Consider the following 13,545-nt stretch of genomic DNA (forward strand, 5'->3'; position numbering starts at 1 on the left):
TTTTTTTAGTTAGTTTGGGTAAGATTGAAAGTGATAAGCTCGTGCTCAAGTATTGTTTCATTTAGTAATTTACTGAGTTGTGAAGCTCTGTGAGTACATGTATCATGAATGATTATGCTAGTCAAGATTGGTTTATGATTAGCTACCCCCAAAACCCTTCTACTGCATTTGGTCTCTGAAATATGCAACTTGTTAATAGATCTAGATCTGAAACTTTGAAATAATTAAGCAGGCTGTTCAATTTGAGAATTGGAGTTCATTGGGTTTAGTCCTTGAATTGGTATCCTTTTTGTCTATACCTGTATCATCCAGAATGGTACCGTGATGCCAATCAGGATCACCATGAACTCTGTGCTTCCTGTTTCCATCATGTCTGCTGACTTGTATTGAACTACTCTAGCTCTTTGCGGATCTTGGGGGATCTTCAATAGCACTGAAGTGTTGTTTATATATCAAACTACTGCTGAACTGATGGAGTTGAATTAGTATCTAGTTTCTATAGAGACTAATTACTGGACTACAGACTACAATCATGATCATTCTGTTGCAGTTTTTCGCCACAGAATATGAAATAAAGTAATTTGTACTGTGATAATGAAGAATTTTTCGCTCTTATGATCATCTACATTTCTTAGACTAAATATATTATTAATTAGTTACTGAACGAGGTTCTTTCTTATTTATTATGTTATTTAAATAGGATATCTATGGTAGAGAAATTTCTGTTTTTCCTGCGCCAAAGGGACAAATAATGACATGGAAGGAGTCTTTACTTGATACACCTACCTATAGTTGGGTATGCTTGTTTTACAATGTTCCTAAAACAGGCGTGTTCTTTTTCAGGTAGGAGATGTGGCATTGTCCATATTGCACAGTATGGTAGCCGCTCATTCAGATATAGATGATGCTGGAGAGATTGTTACACCAACCCCCAGAGTAAAGAGGATCTTTTCAAGCTCACGTTATCTCCACAGATTGCACAAGTAATATTTTTAAGTGCCTGTCCTTCTATTGGTTGTGTGTGCTCTTGTCCCAATTTGGCCAACTGAAAAATCTACTCAGACTTATTAGAATAAAAAATTGCTAAAAACGCAGAAAGTTATGCTTATTATTGTATCTTTTGTTTATTTACCTGGAGAGCCTGAAAAATGTAAAGGTTGATATGTGGTTTGAAACAAGTTCCATCAACCTTTGTCCTCAAATATTTGAGATTTTCAATCTGGCAGTTCTATGATTTGTATTCGCTTAGGGATAGTAAGTCGAGGATTATGTTGATGGATATGCGAGGGTGGGGTACAGCATTTCCGACTTCTGTTAAAAGAGTTCTAAATTTTGCTTGTACGTAGATCTGGTACAAGTTGGTTCAAAAGAATTATGAAGGGCTGTTCATTTTGTTTTTCCCTTCCCTCAATCTTTACTCGCTTCAATGAGCAGGCCATTCTTTCACGTACATAAAGCACTGGGCCCCTTAAAGCATTCCTTTGGTTATGAGCTTGGTTACATAAAAGATTGATGTGTGGCACGTAGAGTAAAATAGGATCAGAAATTTATCCTACAATAAACCGGTTGCCTTGCAAGCCATTTAAAATGGGAGTCAGTTGTCCGGTATTTATGCTTATCGTCACATGAGATGCACATTGGAGACTGATTGAGCAAACAACTATAGAAGGGTCACTGGAACTATTGCACCTCCTTAATTGCCTTTTCATGGTAATTATATTATAACACTTTCACTTGGGAAGTGGGGTAACTTTTGTTCCTTTCTTTGCCTTCCACACAGGTTTGAGATGTTTTCATTATTTTTTCTTTTGTTTTTAAGCTGAACTAGGCAGTGGCTCGATGGTGGCTCCCTCAATATGCACATTGTTTCTCAATTTCAGAGCTTCAGTTAATGAGCCAAACTCTTTCCTCTATTTCTCATGTGCAGGCAATGCTTTCTGGTGAACCAACTATTGTTGATGCCGTTGCTGCTCTGCTGAAAGCTATAGTTACTAGGAACCCAAAAGCAATAATCCGACTATACAGTACAGGCACATTTTCTTTTGCAACTGGCTTACCCTGGATCTAATCTTCTTTCAATTGCCCAACTCTTCTCAGTGACTCATGTTTATCAAGCTTTTCATGGTGGTGAGGAAGCTGCAGTTTCCTCTTCTCTACCTTTGGCGAAACGAAGTGTTTTGGGCGGCCTCTTACCTGAGTCATTGCTTTATGTACTGGAACGTAGCGGCCCAGTTGCTTTTGCCGCAGCAATGGTTTCTGATTCTGACACTCCTCATTATTTGGACACACAAGATGCGAGCAGAAAATCTGATCCGTCAGGTAGCCCTGAATCTGCAACTGGAGTTTGCTACTTGTCTTTCACCCCAAGCATCTTTTGTTAACATTTAGTATTTACATTCTAAAACATGGTGGTACTTGAGTCATCCTCAATGCAAATAAGTGCTGCATTTAACTCTCAGTTTTATTTGATTAGGTTCTTCAGCATCTTGGTGATTTCCCTCAGAAATTGTCACAGCATTGTCATTCCTTATATGACTATGCTCCAATGCCACCAGTGACATATCCAGAGCTGAAAGATGAAATGTGGTGTCATCGTTATTATCTTCGAAACTTATGTGATGAAATTAGATTTCCTAATTGGCCTATTGTTGAACATGTTGAGTTTTTGCAATCATTGCTAGTAATGTGGAGAGAAGAGTTAACTCGAAGGCCAATGGATCTTTCTGAAGAAGAAGCTTGCAAGATACTAGAGATTTCCATTGATGAAGTATCCAGAGACGACTCCCCTAAGAAACCAAGTTTTGAGTCAGTTGAGGAGATACCTGATATATCAAAGCAGATTGAGTATATTGATGAGGAAAAGCTCAAGAGACAGTATAGGAAACTTGCAATGAAGTATCATTCAGACAAAAATCCTAAAGGGAGGGAGAAGTTTCTGGCAGTGCAGAATGCTTATGAGTGCTTGCAGGTATGCCAAATTCCTTGATCCTGTGTGAGGATCTGTCGTTACTCATAAAAAACGGAGACTATATGATTAAGCTTGAGAAAAAAGAAAGAACATATAGAGAAGGGATCTTATAAGCTGCCAGATGTTATTTCAAATGAATTAGTCGACTTGTTTAGATGCCGTTTTCACAATTAAGCTGTTTATTTGACTGGTAGAAAGTGCTCTAAAGGTATTTATGCTGTCAAGATGAGCCAAATGCTTTTTTACACATATAAATGGATATCGGTATTGGTTGTAAATATATCTTGGAACTAGGAAGGACACGGGACTATATATATGTATATTTAATTCTTAGATATGATACTACCTCAATTTAAGGTGTGGACCAAGAAATAAATTTAAATATATAAATCTAAGTGGCTTTTGCGGAAGAGTGAAAATGTAAATCATAGGGCTTTCCTATGAGGTTTGGACTACTTACATATGTTTCCCTTTGGTTTTGTTGCCTGCATCTAATATTTCATTGTGCAATCAGTAAACTTCTTGGAATATGATCAGCAAAGTTGGACAAAATTCCTAAGTTGAACCCTACATATGAGGGTTTTTATGAGGCATGTCTTTGGCCGGAATGCAATCCTCTTTAATTGGTTGTATTTCTTCATATTTGAGTTCCATGTTTCATATTTTCTTTTTAGTGATCTACTGCTTTCTTATTCCTCTCCCTTAGGTGACCGTGCAAGGATTGCAAGGTCCCCAGAGTTGGAGGTTGTTGCTTCTCTTAAAGGGCCAGTGTATTCTATATAGGCGATATGGGAATGTATTGATGCCATTCAAATATGCTGGATATCCTATGCTCTTAAGTGCCATTACAGTGGACAAGGATGATAATAATTTTCTTTCCTCTGATCAAGCACATCTTCTAGTTGCATCCTCGGAACTTGTTTGGTTGACGTAAATTCATCATCTGCCTTTAATTTCCATATCATTCTTCTTTAGATAATACTTTGTAAATGTACTTTTGCTTATGCTATTTCCACATATTTAACTTTCAGGTGCGAGTCTTCATCATGGAATGGTGAAGAACTTGTGAGAGATGGTGGAATACCTCTTCTTGCAACCCTCCTTTCCCGTTGCATGTGTGTGGTCCAACCAACAACTCCTGCCACTGAACCGTCCGCTACTATTGTCGCTAACATAATGCGAACCTTTCCAGTTTTGTGTCAGTTTGAAAGTGCGAGAACTGAGATGCTCGAATTTTCAGGATTAGTTGATGACATTGTTCATTGCACTGCACTTGAGCTTGTTCCTGCTGCTATTGATGCTGCCCTGCAGACCATTGCTCACCTTTCTATCTCCTCTGATATTCAAAATGCCCTTCTGAAGGCTGGTGTACTGTGGTAAGATAGATCATTATATTGTGTTGAAGGTACTTTATGGTTCAAAGATTTAATTCAAAGAATCTCTTGCAGGTGAACTATTGGTTCTTTAAGGGAAGAGGTTATTTGTTTGCATCTAATAGAGTATCTTCTTATCTATCTTGTCTAATCAAAGAAATTTGGTGTTTGGCCTTAAAATCTATGCCCTTCCTATCTATGACTAGTTGTGAAGTTTCCATGCATTTCTTATGTTTGATATGCAAACCTATTTGCACATTTTCCTCCTCCCCACCCCATAAAAAAAAACAAAAAAACAAAAAAAGAAACTTTTGCACCAGAAGTTCTTTTCACGAGCCTGAAGGTTTTATTTTTTGCATAATGATTAAGAAAAGGGTATCTATTATGTGCAAGCTATAATTCTAATCTATATATAGGTTTTCTTTCTTTTAATAATTGGGGTGTGGGTGTTACTTTCCATAACTATCTAGATTGAAAATGTTTTAAACACATATACTGTAGTTCCAAGTGACGGCCATTTGTAGATGCTCTATGCCATAGTTGATGACCTTGTGGGACTCTCAGATATCATGACATAGTTTCACTTGATCTTTCATTTGCAGATAATCTGGAATTCCTCCACCTGAGTAGAACTTTTGAAATTTGTGGAAGAGCAGCGTGCAAGCCTTAGTCATCATGGTTCATATGACCTTAAAGATTCGCATTCCTTTGTTTATGAAGCATTATCTAAGGAGCTCTATATTGGCAACGTATACTTGAGAGTCTATAATGATCAACCAGATTTTGAAATTACTAAGCCTGAGGACTTCTGTCTTGCCCTTGTTGATTTTATATCACATCTAGTCCATAATGCACCCGCTGCAAGCATGGATACTCATTTAATAGTGATGTAACCACTGATGGATCTGCCGAGCAGCATCTGATGATTCTTCAGCATCACTTGATGGGAAAAGCTTGGAGAGGGAGGATTTGGAACTAGTTAAAAATCTTCAATACGGTCTGCTATCCCTTCAGGTAGAAGTCTGGTGGTTTTTCGTCTGACACTTTTTTAGTCACCCTTGACACCTTTTTTTCTGTAATTTCTGTAATTTCAGCACTTGTTGACAAAGAATCTGAATTTAGCTTCAGTGGTCTCCACAAAGGAGAAGCTATTCCCCTCTTCGAATGCTTTTCTCTTCCTGTTTCTTCATCAAGCAACATTCCTCAGCTATGTCTACTTGTTTTGTCACGGTTGACTACATATGCACCTTGTGTGGAAGCAATGGTCGCAGATAGCTCTGGTCTGCTTGTTTTATTACAGTTGCTTCACTCATCTCCCAGCTGCCGTGAAGGAGCTTTGCATGTTCTCTAGCTTGGGCAGCTGCAAAGCATGGAGGGATGGTTTTCGTTCTTGAAGTTCTCTTGCCAACACAAGGTATGCTGATCTCATAGATAGCAGTTTCTTAAGAATTCTATCTTGCGCTCTAAAATGGAAATTTTGTGTAGAAGATATTCCGTTGCAGCAAAGAGTCGCAGCAGCTTCGCTATTAGGGAAGCTTGTTGGCCAGACTATGCATGGGCCTAGAGTGGCGATAAGTCTGGCAAGATTTCTGCCTGATTTCCTTGTCTCGGTAATCAGGGATGGTCCTGGTGAAGCAGTTGTGATTGCTCTTGAACAAACAACAAAACTCCTGAACTAGTCTGGACTCCAGCAATGGCTGCATCGTTGTCTGCACAAATAGCAACTATGGCTTCGGATCTGTACCGTGAACAGGTGAAAGGACGTGTTGTTGATTGGGATGTACCTGAGTAGGCCTCCGGCCAACAGGAGATGAGAAATGAACCTCAGGTATAACTGCTGTGTGCTGCAGATGTACTCTTTTGTTTTTGATTGATTACATGGATGTTCTAAAGAACGCTAATGCTGTTTAATGACTTACATCATGTATTGCTGTCTAGGTTGGAGGGATCTATGTTAGGTTATTCCTGAAAGATCCCAAATTTCCACTTAGAAATCCCAAGAGATTTCTTGAAGGGCTGCTGGATCAGTACCTTATATCCGTTGCCGCCTCACAATATGATGGCCAAGCTGTTGACACTGAACTTCCTCTACTTCTTTCTGCTGCCCCGGTCTCTTTACTCAGGATGTATCCCGCTCTTGCAGATCATGTTGGATATCTTGGTTATGTGCCCAAACTTGTGTCTGCAGTAGCCCATGGAGCAAGCAGAGAAACAATAGATTCAGAAACCTATGTATCTGAGGATGGTTCGTCGCAACAAAATTCACAAACTCCTCCGGAGCGAGTTCGCCTTAATTGTTTACGTGTTCTACATTAGCTTGCAGGTAGCACCACCTGTGCATAAGCTATGGCAGCCACTAGTATTGGGACACCCCAGATATGCTGTGGTTTTAAGCAGCCCCCCTTTTTTCCCCTCCAAGAAAATATCATACAAAAGATGTGTTTATCTGATTAAACATCTGTTGCTAGGTTTGGTATTGTTCTGACGAGCTTTTTCTTCAGGTAGTTCCACTTCTGTCGAACGCGATTGGTTGGCAAGGTGGAAGCATCCTAGCTCTTGAAACCTTAAAGCGTGTTGTAGTTGCAGGGAATCGAGCAAGAGATGCACTTGTTGCACAGGGTCTCAAGTGAGCATCAATATCTCTTTAGACCCTAAGTTGTAGAATTGTTGTGCATGTGAAATGTGCAGACGTGGTTAATGAAACAACAATGCGCATAAATTCATCTGTGTTTTCATGATAAATTTTCTAAGATGGGTGCATAAGCAATGCAAATCATGCAATTAGTATTTATTAGATACAAAGTAATTTTCGGCCCACAATGTGTAATTATCTGTCACCTGGGCTAAGATATGGGTGGGTGATTGAGTCTGTTTTTAGAATATTATTGGGATATGCATCTTGATAAAACTACTGTTGCATGTTCTCTGTGTCATGCAATAGTAACATGGCATATAATTGTTGTAGGGTTGGTCTTGTGGAAGTTCTTCTTGGCCTTCTTGATTGGCGAGCTGGGGGAAGAAATGGGCTTTGTTCACAGATGAACTGGAATGAGTCAGAAGCAGCAATTGGCCGGGTTCTTCAAATTGAGGTCTGTACCATATCATGATTTGTGTGAAGACGTACTGCCTTTTCTGCATGGTGGTTTGGAAAATTCAGATGGTGCCTTTAGATTAAATGATAAATGGCTTTATATCCAAGTATAGAACATTTGCAATGAACTAACATAAAAGGCCAGACCAACCTTGTGGGACAGAACTGGTGCATAATTAGCAAAAGAAATTATGTTCTGAATTCATATGATAAGTTGCTCAAGGTGGTCTGAGTTCTATTTTGTTTAATTTCTCCAGAAATATATTTGTGTTTATAATCTCTTTGTGGTCATAATCCCTTTGCTGTGGGATCTTCCATGTTTCCTTCAAAAGGACAAGGAAAAACAATATGCACCCCAAAATGAAAAGCTCTAAAAGGATTAGTAGTTTACAAGTCCTTGTTAAAAGCTTTTCTTGAGGTATTGTGATTGTTTCGTGAGTTTTTTGATTAGCATGCGAGAATACTAAGTGAATAATGATTTATTTAGACCTAAGAAAATTAAAGCTGCTGAGAAGATTTCTGTATCTTCGTTTCACATGTATCTTTGATCTGCTTTGCACTGTAGATGCAGGCTTATTAAGGAGTTCTTCCATACCCTCGCATAGGATGGGCAGGATAAGGTCAGCTAATAGTGGGGTCTAGTTTGGATCTAGGTAATAGAACCACCAGGATAATAGATCATATGCTCTGAATTTGTGGGTAGATCAGGCATAGTGCATGAGTTTTAATACATTTAGTGGGTAATGTTGTGACACTGCAGATTATCAGAAACATGGAGTGTAAATGAATTTTTGAAAAGCATGAATTATTCTGAAATAATTTACATGCCAAATGTATGTGATACATGAATTAAATATTGAAAAGCATATTTTTTTTTTTTAAAACTAATTTGCACACTAAGTATATGTGAAACACAATTGACAGATATGATGGTTTTTAGAATTCAATGGATCTTTTAGTAATTTAATATTCAGAAAAAGATGTCATATTTTGTTGTAACGAATCTTCCAATAGACTTTATTGGTGATATTCTTTTTTTTTTTAGTCAGTTTGGGTAAGAAGATTGAAAGTGATGAGCTCCAGCTCAAATATTGTTTTATTTGGTAATTTACTGTGAAGATATGATCAGCTACCCCCAAAACCTTTCTATTGTATTTGGTCTCTGAAATATGCAACATGTTAATAGATCTAGATCTGAAACTTTGAAATAATTAAGCAGGCTGTTCAATAACTTTTAATGAGTTGCCTATTATACTCTTGTTTTAATAACCATTGATCTTCAATTGTTAAAAAAAAAAGAACGTTATAGATTTTAAATAATTTAATATATATTGTATTTATGTATATTTACACAGATAGCTCCTTTTGTGGGTGGCATGCTCACTCTGAGAGAAGACGAGTTTGGACAATCTTATTCTTATGCATGTTTGTTTATACTTTTATTTTTAATTTTTAATTTTAAAATAATAATTAAAGTAAAAAAGTATTTTTTTTACGTATTCTCACTGAAAATATGATGTACGTATTCTCACTGAAAATATAATGTTAATGTAAAATAATTTCACGCAAAAAGCTATATAAAGTTGAAATTGTGCAATTGTTACTAAAAATTGAATTAAAAAATTTGAAAGAAAGGAACAGAAAATTATAGATTTAAAACAAGAAATAAAGAGATAAAAAAGAAATAATATTTTCCTTTGTGTTATTGATTCTCCGCAATTGGGTTTCTGGGAAGTGTACATTTCTTCTCTCTAGTAAAGGGGTTTTTCCCCTCTCTCTCTTCCATCATCAACAAAATTGATCTTTCACTTCCAAGCACTTTGGCAAGCGACCACTGCCGGAGACCCACTTCTGTTCCGGCGGCCCGTCGCCGCTCAACTCCATCATTTTCCCACCACCCACGCGCCCGCACGCGCGTCTTTAGACTGCAACACTAACCCCCTTTTTCAACCAATCTGCTCAATTTCTCTCCGTCCGTCACCGTTGCCGGCGACCAGCGCCGACATTGGAGTCCCCTCACCCCCACGACTCTTTTCCGACCATCCCCCGGCTTTCTCCACCGGTCTTCGGCAGGACTGCAACGTCTCCATTTTTTTGCTCCTTTTCCCTTTCTACATTGGACACTTCGACTGAGGCCAGTGGGGGTTAGATTCCTTGATCCACTTGCTAGACTTCTTGTTTCTGGAATGATCTTAAGAGCTGGAGTTGGAAGTGGTTACCAAAGGTAGATTGTTGTTATGTATCTTCTTTTCTACTAAAGCTATTACCAATGCAGGTTTTCTCTTTGTATAATGAATTAAACAAAGCATAAGTTGATAGAAACCGACATATGTTCTAAAGTCTTTCTTCTTTTGAGGAAACGAACTTTGTTGTCAATCAAATAGTTTAAGAACTCTACAGGCTTTGACATTTGTCTTGTTCCATGTTGACATTTGTTTGAATTAATATCTTGGAATTGGTGGATGTTGTTGTTCCGTCGCAACACCTGGAACCTTATAAATACACAATAGTGGGGGTTGAGGGTGTCGAGGCAAATAAATTTCAGATTTCTTGAACAATTAGTCCATTTTTTTAAAATTTTAGGTTTGTCGTTGGCTCTTCCACTCTATTTTCCTGAGCTCCTCAATCGCTTAAAACTTAGCACCTCATACCCTTCACTCATTCTATTATATGACGTGTTGCTGGGTTTGCTCGGTTCTTATGTGTTAATAGGGTTGTAATATGCTTGCCGGGAGGGGGCGAGGGAATTGGTCCAGTAAGGGGATTGCTGTGGCCCTATACTTAGATGCCTTGCCGTAAATATGTTCTTTTAGTGTGTATACAAGAATAAGAAGTGCTATTTTAAAAGCTTATATATATTTGTGATGTTGAATATTGTAATATATAGGATGGCATTTCAATCACTATCACTATCAGTCATGCTGGTGCAGTGCCTGAAGAAGAGATTGCCCTGCATTAAGTATTAACTTAAAATTGAACTAAGTCCTCTTGAAACTACATCTTGCCCATCTTCAGAATGTGACTGTACCTTGGCTCATATTTCATTTTAACTTGGTTTATTGCGTTGTTTTATTGTTAAATTATGAATTGAAAATATGGAACAATGCAAAGGTCATTCTAATTCTCCCTTTGAAGATCAATGAACTTCATTTTGTTTGTTTCTTTCTCTGTTGCTTCTTCCCATTCTAAAAACAAGTAAAATGAAGTAAATGAAAGGGAAAAACCATGGTTGAGATCGTGCTGAGTAGTTTTATTGTCCAGATAATTATGACGGCCCTTTGCAATAGGTAAGAGGGTCACTGACAATAATCACGACGTGGAAATGATTTTTTAACTTGACATCTCCACGTGAACTATAATTTCATCTAGCCTTTGTCTTCAATTGCTAGCATTGCAAGTTTCAGGTCATTGTTTGTTTTATTTTCTTTAGAAAAGCAAGACGTCTTAGTGAGTGATTGATTGGAAATCTAAGTCTGTAACTCTTGATCAGTAATCTGCAAGATACCAGGTGTATTTTCTTTATTAATCTTTGCAGTGCTTGCTAGATGATATATCATTAGTAAGAAAAATATTTGCAATTATTCATATGTTTCATAATTACTAATTGGACTGTTTCCATGCAGTTACCAATGGCCAGTAATGTTAACTTGGAAAGCTATATCTCACAGGACTAAAGGCTTTAGTGGAGCGGACCTTCAAGCACTTCTTTCTGGCACACAACTTGAAGTAGTTCATTTGCTCTTGGATAGGGAAGATGGCAGTGGAACTGGAAAGATGCCTATTATCACGGTTGCTCTTCTGGAGTCCATGGCATCCAAGGCTAAATGCCTAAATCATCAGTTTCAGAAGCTGAGAAGCGAATGTTGCACGGCATTTACAGCCAGTTTTTCAATTCAAAGTGGTCTGTCACTGAACACTGAACAGGTATATCTCTCATCCTCTCTCATTGGTTCAGTTTGAATTTAAAATTTATTGATAGTGTTGTATGTGAATGTGTAGTTTTGGAAGAAGTATAGTAGGTACATCTTAAAGATGAAGCTGTGCTAGCAAATTTAATATTTTATCGATTGGTAAAAAAACCATGATTGTCAATTTTGTTCGGTTATTGCTTATTATTTGGTGCAATTATGATAATGTTGGATTTTTGTTTTTATTTTACAATGTTAATTTATCGTAAATTGAACTTTTAGTACTTTCTTGGTTATTGAATATGTGCTAAACCACCATCCCATCAATAAATACCGTACATAAGTCTGAAGTGCCCATGCATATTACCTCCAAAGTCAACTACAACAGGGCAGTAAGTCAAGCAGAGCGATCCAAGCTGTTTAGACTGAGGCTCGGCTTAAACTTATTCGAGACTGCATTTTTTATTGTTTCTCTCTTGAATTTAAAAAGTTGAAAGCTATTCTGCACTCTCTATGAATGTTGAACGGAGCAAAATGTGTTAATCCCACATCTTTTTGTTATTAGTATATAGCATGAGTATACACAAACATCCATCAATGGCTGAATAAAGCATAATGTCTGAAGGCTACCAATGTCCATTTGTTTTAGTATGAAGAAAGTGTACATACTTAAGAAAAAACCACAACAGCTTTGAAATCTTTATGCTGTAATATTTGAAGAAAGAAACCCAGGGATATTAATTTGTTTCTTTTTGTGCTTAGAATGCCATTGTTACGGACATGTGTAATTTTGTAACCTTACCCCCTCTCTTGGAGTATAATTGTAGAAACTTAAGGTTGTTACCAGTCTTGTAATGGAGATTTAGTTTTCAAGAAATGGAACCTCATGTGATATGTTGTGTCAACAGCTAGTCATTGCTGGAGATGGGTACTAAAGATTTGGATTTTGTACAACTGAACTAATTAATTGGAAGAAAAGCTGGTGGGATATCAGTATATCCTTTCACACCATCAGTTCGAGGGAAGGAGGAGCCCTGTAGCCATATAATTGTTCGGGTCAAAGCTATGTCAGAACGTGTTGGAGAGTTATTTACCCTGGTAATTCTGGTATTTTTTTTTGTAATTTAATTACATGCGAATTTCGAACCCCACCATTGTCACTCTTCAAGTTGGTTGAGGGCCATAACATTGTTATCATGTTGTTTAAATGAATTTGTGTAAGATTCCTTTGAACTATGTCTAGGTAGGTGGAAAGTGATGATACTTGCAAGCCAATCTTTTTACATAAATAGTTTGTATAGTCTAATGTGACTAAGCCATGACTCTAGGTATACTGGGTCATGGCGTAGTTGAAGAGTGTTTTGGTAGGTTGAAAAGTGTTGATACTTATAAGCCAGAATTTTTAAATAAATAGTTTGTGTAGTTTACTATGACTAAGCCATGATCCAAGGTACCTATTGGAGTTCCTTCTCTCATTCCATGCAATGTACTCGTGTTTATAACTTTATATCTATTTCCGTTCATTTAGTTTGGTGTATTTCTTGTGCATCTCTCATGTTTATGTATACCTTATATCTACTTGGGGGAATACTAGTCACTTTTTATACACGTACTTGTGTGCATATTTATATTTATTCCTTTTGTTATTGTCCTTTTTAAGCATGGTGCACTTCTCTATATATTATAAGGTTTAAGAAAGGGGACAAACTGATAAGTTAACATCTTATGCTTGTCAGGGCGTGGTCCTCTATGTGTTCTTGTTTTGTACTGTTGCCTTGTGTTCTAGTTTTGGTCTTATTGAATTGAATGGTAGGTTGTGTTATTCTCTAATGAAACTAACTGTCAAAGCTCGATTGGGAAACATGCTTTGGTCCTCAACTGCCGCTTTCCTTATTAAATTTCTTAGAAACCGCTGGAGATTGATTGATTCGGTTGTTGAAACTGTCAACTGTAGGTCAACCATGTTCTTCAAGATGTTCAATTGTCCGAGCAGAAGTGTTTTAAGCAGTTTGTTTCTCAAAGCGAGGCAAGAATGCAGGTATATATTGATCTCTGGCAGAACTGAGACTAATTTGCCTTCTTCAACTAAGTCATGTTAATTGTTGATTTTCAGAATCGATTAAGAGGCAGGGACATAGCATTGCAGCTGCAAGGATGGATGTAAAGCTCAATGTTGCTGGTTGGATCTCTGAAAAAATGGGTGAT

At 37.5% G+C, this 13,545-nt stretch overlaps 1 pseudogene; it reads left to right on the plus strand.

The window, feature by feature from the left end:
- Window positions 1–751: 751 nt before the first annotated feature.
- LOC105179945 (dnaJ homolog subfamily C GRV2-like) lies at window positions 752–13,504 on the plus strand (annotated as a pseudogene).
- The last annotated feature ends 41 nt before the right edge of the window (window positions 13,505–13,545 follow it).

The sequence above is a fragment of the Sesamum indicum genome, linkage group LG8 (assembly GCF_026168435.1).
Source record: "Sesamum indicum cultivar Baizhima isolate 11 linkage group LG8, ASM2616843v1, whole genome shotgun sequence".
Classification (NCBI taxonomy): domain Eukaryota; kingdom Viridiplantae; phylum Streptophyta; class Magnoliopsida; order Lamiales; family Pedaliaceae; genus Sesamum; species Sesamum indicum.